Genomic DNA, 16,262 nt, shown 5'->3' with positions numbered 1-16,262 from the left:
GATACAACCTGGGAAAAGGATTAAACATTATCATGGATATGAGAACTATATTCTATAGAAATATACACAAAATTGGATGTTTACATCGATACTACTTATAACATTGAAAAACTAGAATCGTAATCGTTTTTAAAATGAAATTGTTTTAATAAGTTATTGTACATGTATCCATGAAATAATATATAGGTAAGAAGATACACTATTTTAATAACTACCTGGAGGCACTCTGGGAACTTGATGAATTACCTTGATGCATGAAATACTGGCTTGTGAATCCATGATGTCAGTACAAGTAACAGGTATTATTAAAAAATAATGATAAAAATTTAAAACGTGTCTGGTGACTCAAGAAGGTTTTCGTGGATTGTCTGGGGCTAGTTATAGTAATTCTAGGGGACTCGTTGGGACGCAGAAAAAGGTCTCCTGCAAAACCACATGGGGGATGGAGGACAAGGTGGGAAGGTGAGGAAGGAGCTATTTGGTTGTTTACATCTTTTTCAGGAAGCATGCCTCAACTCCACAAGGAAACAAGGCAGAGGATTCAGGGCTGACACTCGGAAAACCCCTCAGGACCAGGGGGCCGGAGCTGCTGGTAGTGCCTTCTCTCAGAATCACAGCCCAAAAGTTTTCAAAAGACACTTTAGAAGATATGATTAAATAGATGACAACCTATTGTTAAGAAGGTAGATTTAAAAAAATCTTTCCTCCAGAGGCATTCCATGTGAGTCCACTTGGATCACAAGATGAGTCACTTCTGAATGTTTCCTGCAGCCTCCGAAATTCAGTAGCCAATGACTTCCACAGAGAACAGAGCTCAGGAGTGAAGGGAAGAATGGAAGAGCTTTGAAGGGCCATTTCCACTTGCTCGTAAACACTCTGAATGAAATGTAAGCTGTTCCAAGTGGTACCAGACTGATTGTATATCGCTCCATCTTTATCTTGGCTGTCCAGACAACACATTTTATTTGGGATTTAATTGTCCTTTACTTCCTCATACCTTCTCCTCCCAATCAATTAATAATCAGTAAGCCTTTAATTAAGCATTCTCATATACAGTGTGTAAGATCCTTTGGTAAAGACACTATTGAATAAAATGTAACAAGGGGATGCGCCATTCTATTTGGGAACATAGGTTTACTGTGACTCCTGAGTCGTTCTTTTTTTTTTTTAACACTTTCCTGAGTTCTTAATCCATTAATGTCAAAATGACCCATCGGGGGAAATGGCCCAACCATTATATATATAGAGTTTGCAATTCCCAAACCCTATATACTCAAGAGTGGACCTTTCTGTGCAAACTTGTTATTGTTATTCTTCAAATCTGATCTATCTATGCCATATTACATAACAAATAATTGGCTACAAATGTATCCATCGTACAAACCTTGATTTCACCAAGAAAGAAAGTACATCATAATTACTAGGTTTCTCTTTGGTGATTAATCAGAGAACTTTGAACTTGCCTTCCACAAAACACAGAGGAATATTCCCATGCAATTGCAGAACGTTTGGTATTTCACTGAAAGAATGGGTTGCATGCTCCCTGAAATATTTTAGCAACCTCTGACTCTGCCAAATTGTTTAATACCTACAGGATAACACAAAAGAATTTGAATGGTGTTTCAATTATAAATGCTTCAGAAGAAATCTAGTGATGTGAATATTACAAGGAAAAAAAATCCACAGTCCATTTATTGAACTCGATGTGAAATAAGCACACTGCAAACAGTTGCTCTGATTCATGCCTCAAGGCTGTTCTACTTAAGCAGGCTCTCAAGATCCAACAAGTCATCTGGTGACTCAGGCAACTGCTGAGCAGAAAACAAAATTGCTCCGTCCAGCATGTGTTTCTGAAGCATTTACTGGGTGTAGCTTTTATGATCCAGCTGAATCCTTTTTTTGCAAGACTTGCAACAAATTATTGAATCAACAAAGCGAAACAAGTCTGTAGCATTCCAGAAGGATCCCCTAATCTAGATATAAAATAGGCAAGTTACAACTAATCTCCACAAATGCACATAGGGAGGACTGTGCTAGACCAATTTAATAAAAAGGCTAATGCTGGCAAAGTGCATTTAATTTGGTACAGTTTCATCAATTAGTTATACTTGACAAAATCAGAACATAAAAATATTTTAAAATTTGACAGTTTGGATTAATGAGATCAACTCAATGGACAATCTGCTTAAACAAATCTTATGCGCTATTAAGGTTATTAAGAAAATTATAAGCTATAGTCTATAGTCTGACATCTTAAAGAATAGGAACTCAAAGCATTTTTATAATTACACCCTGAAACTTTATTCACCTTTTCACTGTTGGATATGATCACACGGGCAAACACAGATGGGATTTCTGAAAACTCAGGAATAAAAAGAATTGTGAATCATGAGAAAATGGCTCTACATTTTAACTTTTATAGTACTTATTTTCCCCCAGTTTTATTGAGATATAATTGACACAGAGCTCTGTATAAATTTAAGGTATCCCACATAATGACTTGACATATCTATCTATATATATCGCAAAATGATTTGTACTTTTTTTGCATTTAATTTCTGTAGCACTTAATTTCTTAGCTTTGGAAAATTTTGTACTTAGAGCAAATACTTCTTGAAAGGCAATTATTAAATTGAGAATAAGAGAATCTACAAGAAAATAATGACACAAAAAGTTCACTTCCGTTTTTATGTCAAATATTGAAACTGTATTGGTGCTTAACTATATATTGGGGTTTGTTACAAAACTGCACTATTTTGAAATACTTCCATGCCTCCCCCGCAATTTTTATTTTGAAAACAAATAAACCAACAGCAACAACAAAAAAACTATAGAAAAGTTGAAAGGATAGTACAATGAAGACATATATTCTTTACCTAAATTCACCACTTTTTAATATTTTACCACATTTGCCTCACCTATTTATCTATCTATGCACATATTCATACAAATATATATCTGAAATATTTTGACTTGATTAAATTCTTTGCTATTCATATATATACACACATACACACATGTGGAAGGAAAGAGAGAAAGGGAGAATTGTTTAAGAATAAGGATATCTTTTCTAATTTTACTCTTTTTGCCTTTTTTTTTTTTTGACCAAGCCGAACAGCATGTGGGATCTTAGTTCCCTGACCAGGGGTCAAACCTGCGCCCCCTGCACTGGAAGCGCTGAGAAGGATATCTTTTCTATAACCTATCCCAGTATAATGATCATACTCAAGAAAATTAACATTAGTTATATAATACCATTTAACATACAGTCCATATTTGAATTTCCTCTGTTGTTCCAAAAAACGTCTCATAGCTGGGTTTTTTGTTTTCCTAATCTGGGTTCCAACCAAGATTGCACTTGGTTATTCTTCTTTAGTTCTAAATTTAGAGCAATTTCCCTGCCTTGAAAAACAAAATTCTACATCAGTGACTTTTCTTCCCCAAGAATCTTGAACAATGTCCCACATTTTGGATTCCTCTAACATGTTTCTTCATTATTATATTTAGATTAATCAAATTTGGTGGATATACTTATGTTGCTGGAAAGCAGTATTTAAAAACAAATCTTGAAATTTCTTTTCTTGATATTATTGCTCCCCTAAATTTCTGGTGTATCAATAAACAAGTTTTGTTTTTAAAAATTATCCTATATAATAAACAGCACGGTCCTACTAGCAAATGGAACATGTGTTTCTTTAGTATATGTAGTTTTTGTGAGGCCAGAAGATGTGTCTCACAGACTTTCATTTTAAACCTTCCTGGGACTGCCCTGGTGGTCCAGGGGTTAAGACTCCGCCCTTCCAATGTAAGGGCTGTGGGTTCAATCCCTGGTCGGGGAGCTAAGATCCCACATGTGGGCGGCACAGCTGAAAAAAAATAAAAAATAAAAAAAAAAGAAAGAAAATAAACCTTCCTAATACCAAGCAACTGCCCGGTATACATAGTTCTTTACTCTCACTCATGCAGTGAGCACTCTTGGGCACGTATACACAGCTCATCATCTGAACCTTAATGAGTCTACACAGTTGTTGAGAACACACACCATGAAAATAAACATCAAGTAAACAAGACTACAGATAAAGGTACATGTTGGCTTATGACATTCTGATCTTCAACAATTGTTCTTGTTATTAAAATTGCCATGTGCCTTTCAGTTCCTGGCCGTCACAATTAAACCTATACAATAAGCACAATTCCCTATGACTTCCCCCAAATTTACTAGAGTTTTTAATGAAGCAAGGTTGCAATAGGGGAGATTAAATCTTCTAATAATTAATGAATTGGTCTAAACATCAACAGAAGTGGATTCTCGTCTCCATCAGTATCGTCAAGATCATTATTGAATCACATTTCCTGGGTTACCACAAGGTTTATTACTCATCCAGACTATTAGGAGCTGATGGAGATCTTTGACTTAACTTTGAGGTTGGGATCTCACCAGCTAATTTAACATTAGCTGTTCACTTACAGAAATAAATAATCCTAGAATCGTGAAACTGATAGAAATTTCAAAAGGACATTGTATACATTTCTTATCATTAGGTCAAAACTCTCCTACCTGGCAGCTGAATATCTACCCTATTTGTAACAATTCTTTGCATAGCGGTTTTCTATGGCTTTTTGGGTAAAGTACTCCATTGTGAGGATATTTCATATTTACCTTAAATTCTTCCTATATGTAACCGAGCAGTACCCCATGGGAGCCTTCCTGGGTCAGGCTTTCCCCCATATCTTCTGCTTTAGGTCCTCTCTGAAATACCTAGATAATAGTATTTGATGCACATTACCTGAGTTGTTTTGCAGATGTAAAAAAAAAACCCTCTCCAACAAATGGTAGATGTTAACTTCTTGATGACCATGAGCACACAACCCCCAGGCCTCCTGGAGCCTAAGGACTGATGATGTTAACCCCTGAGACACCCCCCCCCACTTCACCGTCAGCCAATCAGAGAATGGTGCACAAGCTGATCACACCCCCTGTGACCCGCCCCACCCCCATTCCCCTGGCCCCCACTTACCTGGCTTTTTTTTTTTTTAATTGTTAATGATTTATTCATATATTGCTCACAAGGGTTCTCTTTTGGTCAGTTTAATGATAAACTGTCTCCAATATTTATGAAAATCTTATGCTCAATCTTTGGGGTTTTTTTCTTGTATTATCTACAGAGAGAAATCTTATATGGGCAATAAGAGTTATAAAGAATTTCCTTGCCATGGAGTGAGTTGTATATAACAAATTGAGTTCGAAATGTACCAAAGTGGAATAAATTGGATTAGAATGAATCTATTTAGAAACTTTATTCCATTTGAATTCAGATTCACTATGAAGTCAGAACAGTGCTGGCCTGATCTATTATGGCTTCTAAGACCAAACCACCCTGTGGCCCCTCATGAGCTCAATGCCATGGCTCGGGGCTCAGTAGGGGCTGTCTCCCCTACACCCACCCCCACTGGCCCCTGCAGTCTGTGGCAAATGACATCCACAGTTCTTTCAATTCAGTTCAACCAACCTTTATGGAGCATCAGGCTCTATGTTTGGTGGGGTTGGGGATTTTTCTTTGTTTGTTTGTTTTGTTTTGTTTTGTTTTGAACATCTTTATTGGAGTATAATTGCTTTACAATGGTGTGTTAGCTTCTGCTGTATATCAAAGTGAATCAGCTCTACATATACATATATCCCCATATCTCTTCCCTCTTGCATCTCCCTCCCTCCCACCCCTCTAGGTGGTCACAAAGCACCGAGCTGATCTCCCTGTGCTATGTTACCTGGCTTTAAAAAGTGTTTTGCCAAAACCCTTCGGGGAGTTAGGGACTTTTAGGCCATGAGCCACCTGTCTCCTTGCATGGCCTTGTACTAAACCTTTCTCTGCTCCAAACTCTGACCTTTCAGTTTGTTTGGCCTCACTGTGTGTCAGGCACATGAACTTGCATTAACATATATGGTAGCTTAGAGACAATAGCTATCCTTAAGTTGAAAGTTTTTTCTCAAGTTTGGACTCACTCTCGTGGCTGCAGACAGAATAAACAACGTCTCATTAGCCTTTCCTCATGGGTCTTGTTTCCCAAACCTTTAATCATTTTTATGGTTTTCCTTTAAACTCTCTCCAAGTTTTCCATCCCCTTTTAGATACAAAGCCGAGAATTAAATATAGTATTTGCAAGGATATGATTAGTACCAAATTTAGAGGACAATTACTACACAGTTCTTACATTCTGTGCTCTAAGATTTGTTAATTGTTTTCAAAAATTATCAGACTTTCCATAAAAAACAACCAAGATCCCGAAGAGTAGTCTTGAATACTATATGGTCATGTTTTAAAACTCATTTGAACTTGGTCCACTTTAGTGGGACAAAAGCCATCAAAGCCCACCTAAGGGACTTCCCTGGTGTTGCAGTGGTTAAGAATCTGCCTGCCCACGCAAGTTCGAGCCCTGGTCGGGGAAGATCCCACATGTCATGGAGCAACTAAGCCCGTGTGCCACAACTACTGAGCCTGCGTGCCTAGAGCCCGTGCTCTGCAACAAGAGAAGCCACCGCAATGAGAAACCTATGCACTGCAATGAAGAGTAGCCTTTGCTCGCCACAACTAGAGAAAGCCCGTGCGTAGCAACAAAGACCCACGACGGCCAAAAATAAAAATAAATAAACAAACAAATAAATATATTTATTAAAAAAAAAAGCCCACCTAAGTCTCACTTTCAGTGAAAAAGTTACTCAAAACTGCAGAAACATCTCAGAAAGAATTATAAGGATAATTCCTTTGAGCCACAATGCTTTCATGTCTTAAGGTCTAGTTACTGCAAAATTACAGGCCCAGAAGAGCTGATGCAGATTTACATTACTGCTTACTCTGGAGTTAACCAAACAATGCACAACTGCTACACGCGTTCTGAGGAAGCTACACCGAAGTATTTTATATTTAAAAGGCAGATGACCCAACATTAAAAATCACAATGAACTCAAAACTCTGTTGATCATGAACTGATAACATGGTAACCTTCTGGAAAATTGTGGAAATTTTAATCATGTGCGAGTATGGGTTTGCAGTGAGAGCCTCTGCATCATTGCCACGCATTTCGTAGCAGGGAAAGCTCCTGCTGGATAACTGAGGACTGTCTTTGGGAAACCCTAGCAATATGTTAATTTTCCTTGCCAGTAATATTAGCCAGGCTGTCATTTACTCAGTGCTTACTATGTGTCGGACAGTTTATTACACCCTCTGTACGCATTTTCTCCTTTGAATCATATCAGCTTTGTGAGGGACATGTTATTAGTATAGCCTATTTAGAGATGAGCCAATTGAGGCCCAAATATACAGGGTTGTGAATGTCAGAAAGAGGATTCAGACCCAAGTATCTCCAACCCAGTATAAGTATTGCTATACTGCCTACGCATATTAAATTTCAGTAATTTAATAGTTTACTAAAAGCAGAACTCATTCTTATTTTAAAATGAAGTTCTCTGAAGATGTGCAGCATTCATGTGTAAAATCAGAAGAAGGGGCTAGCGTTTTTAGATGGGTTCCTGGTCCCAGGAGCATGTTTTAAAACCACCGCTCTACAGCACTTACACATAAAATAGATAAACAAGGGTTTACTGTATAGCACTGGAAACTATATTCAGCATCTTGTAATAACCTATAATGGAAAAGAATTTGAAAAAAAATGTATATAATTGAATCACTTTGCTGTATACCTGAAACGAATACAATATTGTAAAATAACTATACTTCTATATAAATAGATAAACAAATAAATAAGAACTACTGCTGGGATTTCTGTACTGGATGACCTTTTTTTTTTTTTAATTTTTAAAAATTTTGGCCATGCCGTGTGGCTTCAGGACCCAGACCAGGGATTGAATCCAGCCCCCCTGCAGTGGAAGGGTGGAGTCCTAACTACTGGACCACCAGGGAATTCCCTGGATGACTTTTAATGTTTTAGAACCTAGGCAAGGTTAAAAGACTGGAATTCATTTTAAAAGGCAGTGTCAGCTGTTGCTTCTCTGAAAGTGGCTCTGAGGACCGCAGGCAAAACCTCCTGCCCATAAGCCCCAGAAGGAGGGGCCCTATGCATGGGGGACCTTGCTCGGCTCTTCTCCAGGTGTAACCTCTAGGTGAGGAGATGGGGCCAAAGAGATGCGTCTGCCCAACACCCATGCCTTCTCCTTCTAGATTATGCTCCAAAGTGCTCGGGACCCCAGCTTTTCCTACCCAAATGGCCTCAGGTTGATTTACAGGGTTTGTCCTGACTTCATTTGGGGTCTCTTTCCCCAGCATCAGATTGTACAGCCAGGACCCTGGTGGGCGATGCTTAGTGCAGAGCTCTGACCCACTAGAAGCACAAGAGCCTTCACTGTGCAGGAAGAGGAGGGCCAGCGAGGTCCCTGTGCAGCCACCCTTGGCCTCTAATGCCAAGGAGTCAGAGACACCTCTGAGATGGAAGTCTCGCCTTCCAGGTCATCACAAAGGCATGTTCATCAAAGTATACAGATTGAATGCAATCTGTTTAACAATGTGCTAGCTTGGTGTATAGTCAAATATTTAGTCGTATGGCATGTGGGCTACCATTTTACTCACGCCCTGGCCCACAGATAACAGGGGCGGCCATGCCCCTGACTGCACAAAACAGTGCCTCTCCCAGGATCATTATGACTGTTGTCAAACCCAAGTTCCTGTGCCCACAGTGAGGCCAAACAAACTGAAATGTCGGAGCTGGAGCAGAGAAAGGTTAGTATAGCAAGGGTCAAGTAAGGAGGACAGGAAGCTCAGGCCCCCAAAATCCAGAGTCCCCAGTGGTTTTCGGGGAAGAGTTTTTATAGCCAAACTTTCGGGGGAGGGCTACAGGGTGACTTTCTTCTGATGGGTTGGCGGTAAGGTTTGTGCTCCAAGAATCTTGTGCTCAGACTGAAGTTACCATCCTCCAGCTTGGCGGAGGGGCCTTAGTTCCTGTAGAAGAACTCAAAGGTATATTGGTATGTATATTCCTTGAGGAGGAACTAGGACTCTGTTTTCTCACTGCACTATTGTTTCTTCACTGCTTTTCCTTTGTTTGTGCATTCTCTCCCTTCTCTGATTAGAAACTCTTTGATCCACATCTGCCCTTTGGAACTCAGGGAAGGTCTAGGAGCCTGAAGCCTTTTCCTACAAACTAGAAACGGGGGACAAGGTAAGGCTTTTGTATCAGGGAGGACCCCTCAGGGTGCTGCTTGATTTCAATTACACTTATAACAAAGGCACAAATGTTAGAGTGCTAATTTTCTGATGCACTTCATCAGCATAAAAATCCATTTTGGGAAGCAGTGGAGTCTGGACTGCCAGACCCTATTTGAACTCCCACTGTTGCATCCCTTACCCACTTGACCTTGGGGAAGCTTCTTTTGTAAGCCTGTCTGGAAACTGGCTGAGTCAGGATTAAATGGGAACATCCATGAAGTACTTTTGGCACCTGGTACATAGCAGTACTCACTGCAAGTGCTGGGACTAGTGGCTTGTAAAGCCACAACTTTTGTCTTTGACCTGTTTTCACATTACCATTCACATTTAGGGCCGAAGACTGTAGAATAATTGAGCTGAAAGAATATGTAGTCATTTTGCTGAACATAATATTTAGGAGAACAAACTTTGGGCTCAAACCGACCTGAGTTCTGGTCTCCCTCTATCCCCTGCCAGGTATAAAAGTCACTGAACCTCTTTGAGACTCAGAGTCCTCAATTATAAAATGACATCAATAATAGTGACTAATTCATTGCACTATCATAAGGATTCAATGAGAAAAATTTCAAAAATGCTTGTCACACAGAAAGTTGATTATCTTCTTTAAGTGTTATACTTCAAACCTATATTGAATTGCATTCAATATAATATTCTATTGAATTTTATTCAATAGACAATTTCTCTAATTTACTGGGATATTCTGAATATTGGTGAGGTCTACCAAATGAAAATCAAATTTGTGTGTAATTATTTGGTAAATTCAGGACAGATACTTCTTCTAAATGTTGTTGTTGCTATGTGGTTGTTTTTGTTTTCACTGGAGAACTGTATTATCCTCTGCTTTTGATTCCATTTATACTGCTGACAGAACCTTGTCTTTCATACTTGGACCTTCAAATGAAAGATAATTATCACCCAAACAAAATCATAAAATACGGTGTCATTTCCAGCCCTTTTAAAAGCCTAAGAAAATAGCGATCATATTTGAAGTCAAAGTAAAATGGGACAGAAGAGCTGAGAAAAAGAGAGGTACGTGCTTTTTTTTGAAGTCTCTGGAACTTTCCTTGACAGTCACACGCATGTCTTCCTTTCTTCCTTGCGAGCACTTTGTGAAGAGCCGCGACCTTGAATTCACTCAGAGGGACACAGAGACCCATGGAGCTTGGCTCAGCGCATGGGAATTCTGCAGACGCACAAAGTCCAAGAACCAGGGCTACCCGGACACAGGCTGACGCTACATTTGGATTGTGACTAGTACAGTTCGGAGAGATAAAGCGCCAGAGACTCGGATTCCCTTTTCCTTTTCTCCTTCCTCCTCCAAAGAGATTATTTAACAGTCTGTTTACACACCTAGCACTTGCTCACTCTAATAATAGCCCCTGAGCCTGAATCCTCCTGCGTCACTGCCTGTCATACAGCGTCCTCAGCTGTTTCCACAACTTGCGTGGCTGGCTCTCGGTGCTATCTGGAAACGTCCAGGAATGTGCAGGGTAATCGGTGATTTTAATTTTAACCGTGCATGACATGAGGGATCTTCTATTTATCTCCAGTGACCTGTCTTTAAAATACAGAGTGTAAGGATGAAAGAAAATCAGGAGAAAACTTTGGTGTGAACCCCTGTGCAATAATATATGTGGGTACATACAAATGTATTTTAAATATATTCACACAAAATGCACACTACTACTATTACTACAACATGTAGTAGTATCAATTTGCTTACACAATTGGGACAAATACCTGTATAGATTAAAACTGTTATTCCATGGGCTTCTGGGGCGCTGAGAGTGTCCAGTTTCTTGATCCTGTGCTAGTTACATGAACGATTTCAGTTTGTGAAAATCCATTGAACAAAAGACTTACTGTGTGTGCATTTTTCTGTATTACATTTCAATATACAGTTTTATTTATTTATTAATTTACTTGGCCAAGCCCTGCTGGCATGCAGGGTCTCCCCCGCAACGAGGGATCGAACCTGAGCCCCCTGTAGTGGAAGGGCAGAGTCTTAACCACTGGACTGCCAGGGAAGTCCTCAACAAAAAGTTTTAAACATTTACTATTTAATCTCAGTTTTTTGAGGAAAAATGTGATCAAGTGCGACAGCACACCATATACACAGGACAATACATATCTGAACTGTATCAAAGACCAAATAATGTTTGAAAATTTTACAAAGTCCAATAGACCTAAATCTCTCATTTAAAGGGGGTTCTATTTTATCTTTGAGAAATTTCCCTCCCCAAAACCAAAATAGCATTTCTTATCTCCTCACAATTATAGCGATGTAATGAATTGAATTTTAAAATAACTCCTCCCTTTGGTCTAACATATTTTTGTTGTAAAAAAGTCTTAAAAACTAAACTGGTACATATTCTCTGCAGGGCAATATCTATAAAAATACAAGATGTTCATGAATTCGATGAAGAAACTTTGCTTTAGGAATTATTCTAGAAATACACTGTGAAGTCTGTGGCAGTTTTGATATTTAGTCATTCATACACTCAACATGCAATTGACATATTTATTGAGTATCTACTCCATAGTAGGTGTTAGGCTGGCTTCTGGGGATACGTTAGTGAACAGGACAGCTGTAGTCCAGCTTTTTTTTTTTTTCAAATTTATTAGTAACTTATTATATTATAGAGTATATGCTCCAAGTAAAAGAAAAGGATTTTAAGATTGGATAGTAAATACTTAGGTATTTTAAAACTTCACATAGTGTCTGTGTATAAAGAGATTTAAAAAGTAAGGGTAGTATAAGATTGAGAAATTAAGGAAAAGCAAGCTGACATAACTACTGATACACTTACTGATGAGCCTCATTAAGAAGTTGGACAGTAGGGATCCTTGTTCCCCTCTTCTTGTCCCAAACATGGGCAAATGTCTAGGGGAAGAGCTTTCATTACTGCACTGCAGATGCGTTTCTGTCTTTCCATCCAGCCTGGCCACTACTGTTCTGCCTCTTCCAGGAAGCCACTTCTCCATCACCAAAACTGTTGGACCTGTGATTCGATAATTCCCTTCTTAGCCTGTTTGTATTGGTTCCCTTTGTCCCTGAGTCTCTCAGGGGTGACACAGAGGGTCCACGTGGAGTCTGCACATAGGTTGGGTTGTCTTTGTAGTCCAGCTTTGATGGAGGACTCCCACAAATTTTATATGCCAGAAGAGAACACAGATATCAAACAAGTCACATAATTCATGATTTGGTTACACATTTAATTTAAAATTACAAAAAAAACCCCACAACATCTAAAACATGACAAATTATTCAAATTATATTTAATCAAATATTATTTAATCCCAAATGAAGGAGAAGTACAGGCCATTATGATTACGAAAACATGCAATTAAAAGATGTGGAACAGTCTGGAGAAGTGAAATAGGAAAAAAAATTTTGGAACGAACTAAAGATCATGAAAGGTTAAAAGTTTTAAACGATTTTGACAAATCTGTAAATAGAATCATATACAGCTGTCTTAGAGAATTAGACCGCTGAAAAGCGTGTAAATATGCCCAAGATAAATTTGAAAAAACAAGTTGCAAAATAGTATGTGCTGTGGTGTTGTCCTATACTTGTAAATGAAAACAGTTATAACGTACAGTTTTATGTATCTAATACATAATGAAAATATAAAATATGAATATTTGTGTGTGTGTGTGTGTTTGCTTGTGGCTGGATGTTCACCATAATCTGCTTTTAACTTTTGCCTGGGCATCTGTGTAGACATTTCCCAGCTTTCTTTGCAGTGAGGCGTGGTCAAGTGACTACAATCTCACAATAGAATATGGCTTGTAGTAGTGGGTGGGTCTAGGGTCTTGCACTCTACTTTCTCTTCTTCCTTTCCACCAACTGGAACCTGGACTTGATGGTGGCCTATCTCTAACTATGACAGTATCATGGGGATGGCAGAGCAATGACTTGGAAGGAACCTGGGTCCTTAAATGACCATATGGAGTAGAATTTCCCTAACAGCTGGAAATTTCCCTAACAGGTGGAATTTTCACCTTAACATTTTTTAAAAGACTTTACTTTCTTGAGCAGTTTTAGGTTTACAGAAAAATTGAACAGAAAGTCTGTACTCATCATCCCCCCAACCCCCCTCTCAGTTTCTCCTATTATCAACATCACGCATTAATGTAGTATATTTGTTGCAGGGGATGATTATTATTAACTAAAGTTCATAATATTCATTAGGGTTCGCTCTTTGTGTTGTAGACTCTATAAGTTTTGACAGATGTAAAATGACAAGTATCTACCATTATGATATCACGCAGAGTAGTTTCATTTCCCTAAAAATGCCCCATGCCCCACCTATTCATCCTTTCTTTCCCTGCCCCCCTCCTCCAGGGAAGCCTAAATGTGTTTTTAAAGTCATTTATTCCCTTTGTAATAACAGCTTAATCTTTATCCTAATGTAAATCTTTGTAATTTACAAAGTCTTTACTTTATCCTAATGTAAAGACTTTGTCCCCAGGTGGGGTTTTAGGAAATTATCACTTTAGGATATTTATTTTACTGACAGGGGCTCTCCCTGGCTTAACTTGAATTGGACCCCTAAGCCTGACCTTGGGTTTCGCTCTCTGTCCTCCCGGAATCCAGTTTGAGCCTGAACACTGCTAAATCAGTTTAGAGAAAATACCCCACCCTTGGTATCTGATCAAATTCCTCATTCCCCACCCTCCACATTTTACCATTCTGGCCTGCCTTCAGCAAGAATTCTGTTGGGTCTAGTAAGAATTCCTTACCGTCGATGTTTCTTAGTAATTTTTTGTCCACTGCCACCCCAGCCTGTTCCTTGCATGTGAATTCCCACTCGTTCTCGTTGGAGTGGAGTCTCTCCCTCTATGAAGCCCCTCCCCACCCCTTGAAAAAAGTCTGTCTTACCATCTTTAATGAGTGTCATGAATCATTTTTTAACGCTGTAATGTTTGAATTTTTAATGATTACTTATGATTTTGTGACTGGAAAAATAATATATATACACATGTAGATTTACAAATTGTCTTAAATTCAGAGGGATCAAAAGTAATCACGAGGGCTTCCCTGGTGGCGTAGTGGTTGAGAGTCCGCCTGCCGATGCAGGGGACACGGGTTCGTGCCCCGGTCCGGGAAGATCCCACATGCCGCGGAGCGGCTGGGCCCGTGAGCCATGGCCGCTGAGCCTGCGCGTCCGGAGCCTGTGCTCCGCAACGGGAGAGGCCACAGCAGTGAGAGGCCCGCGTACCGAAAAAAAAAAATAAAAAGTAATCACGATATTAATATGAGTTTAATCTACCTACAGTGCTGTTATAACCGATTGACAGGTGTTATACAACTGAGGCCAAAACATGCAAATATGACTCCGCCCATGTGCAGGTAACTTAGCGCAGGGGAGTAATACAAAGAGAAGGCTGCTTTTAAAGAAACTGCACAGTGAGATAAAGATATAGAGTAAAAGCCGGAGAGCCTGGCAGCTAAACATTCGTTGACCAGAGGCGAATTAGCTTGGAAAGGCTTAGATCTGGGACACTATCACATAGAGTGATGTTTTTCGAAGGCTGTGCAGAAGCCATTTTACCCTGGAACGCAGGGCTGAATAATCCCACTGGTAAGGGTTAGTGGTATGAACCAGCAAGCTTTAGGAGAGGGATGTAAAATTGTTTCAAGATAATTTAAGAAATGTGAATACGCACCACTATTCCGTAAATACTTTGTATCAAGTCTTTCTTACTTTCGCCTAAAACTTTTGTTTGTTTGTGCATTTTTAATTCAACACACCTGGCTGACTGTGCCTTAAGGACACTCTAAAAGGAAAGTTGCCTTTCAAGGCTGTTATTGGTATTTGTTCATGTTTATTGGTTGCTTTTGATGGGCCCAGTACAGTACTAAGCAAGTCTGTGTGTATGGTCTCATGTCATCTGCACAACATCTGAGGTAGATATTAATATTAAACTCATGCCAGCTCTCCCAACAACCCTATGAGGTGGTTACTATTATTAGAAGATCCATTTCACAAATAAAGACCCTTCCCAAGGACGCATAGCAAGTAAGTGGGCAGAGCCAGTGTTTGAAGTCAGGTTTGTTTCCATTCCGGGCTTGAACTCTTACTCACACTGCTTTGTCTAAGAAGGAATACAGGGGAAACGTTCTTGAGAGGATGGCCTCAAGAAGGAAAACCCCCTAATCGCAGACGCACGAATCTGGTGGACCTTCACTGTCCAGATGGGGAGGCTAAGTCATGTGGCTCTCAGTCACATGCTTGTGGCTGAGCCAGTGTGTGGAACCAGGGCCTCCAGATGCAGAGGCCTTTGCCATTTCTCTCTGTACTTGCAGACGTTTGTGTGGTGGTGATGGGAAGCTTATCTGCCTACCGGAGAATGTCTGTTAAGTCCTCCATTGTTGGTGAAAGACACCAGTCAGGTCCATGTCTTCCACGCTCCTGTTACTTAACATTGAACTGTGTGTCTCTCTGAGCAAGAATTCCATGTCTAAAGTTATTACTGAGCTACGCCCATCATTTTAAGCATCATTTTAAAATTTTGCTAAATGTATAATCTAGACAAAAGGCTTGATTAAGAGCAGGTGGTTGCCAGGGGACGCGAGACGGCATTCACAGAGCACAAACGTCTTCCTAATATAGTTTTTCTAATAAAAAATAGAAAGCTGAGAAAGCAGTAAATTTAACTAGGGTGAGGGAATTGAAAAAATAAACCATGTTTCATGGACTTTTTTTTTTTTTTTACCATGTTTGATACCATTATTTAAACTCCAGTCAGTATCACAGCCATCTTCTGATGGAGTCAAACTCTTAGAACTTGCCTCTGTGTATGTGGAGTGTCTTACACCTGTGTTACTGTTAACTATAAATAGATGATCTTCAAAACTACTTACTGATCAGGTGTGCAGGTTAACTACTCTGTCATTAAACATGCCTGTGGTGTCTTGTCAGGGACACAGGACAGAATACCAAAGAAAGGCTGAGAGAAATGGACTCTAAACTCACCTGGCCCAGAACGTTCTACACACACACACACACACACACACACACACACACACACACACACACA

This window comes from Monodon monoceros, unplaced genomic scaffold, assembly GCF_005190385.1.
Source record: "Monodon monoceros isolate NGI ecotype Baffin Bay Population unplaced genomic scaffold, NGI_Narwhal_1 Super_Scaffold_21, whole genome shotgun sequence".
NCBI lineage: Eukaryota > Metazoa > Chordata > Mammalia > Artiodactyla > Monodontidae > Monodon > Monodon monoceros.
The sequence above is the reverse complement of the archived record's forward strand: the minus strand, read 5'-3'. Positions refer to the sequence as shown.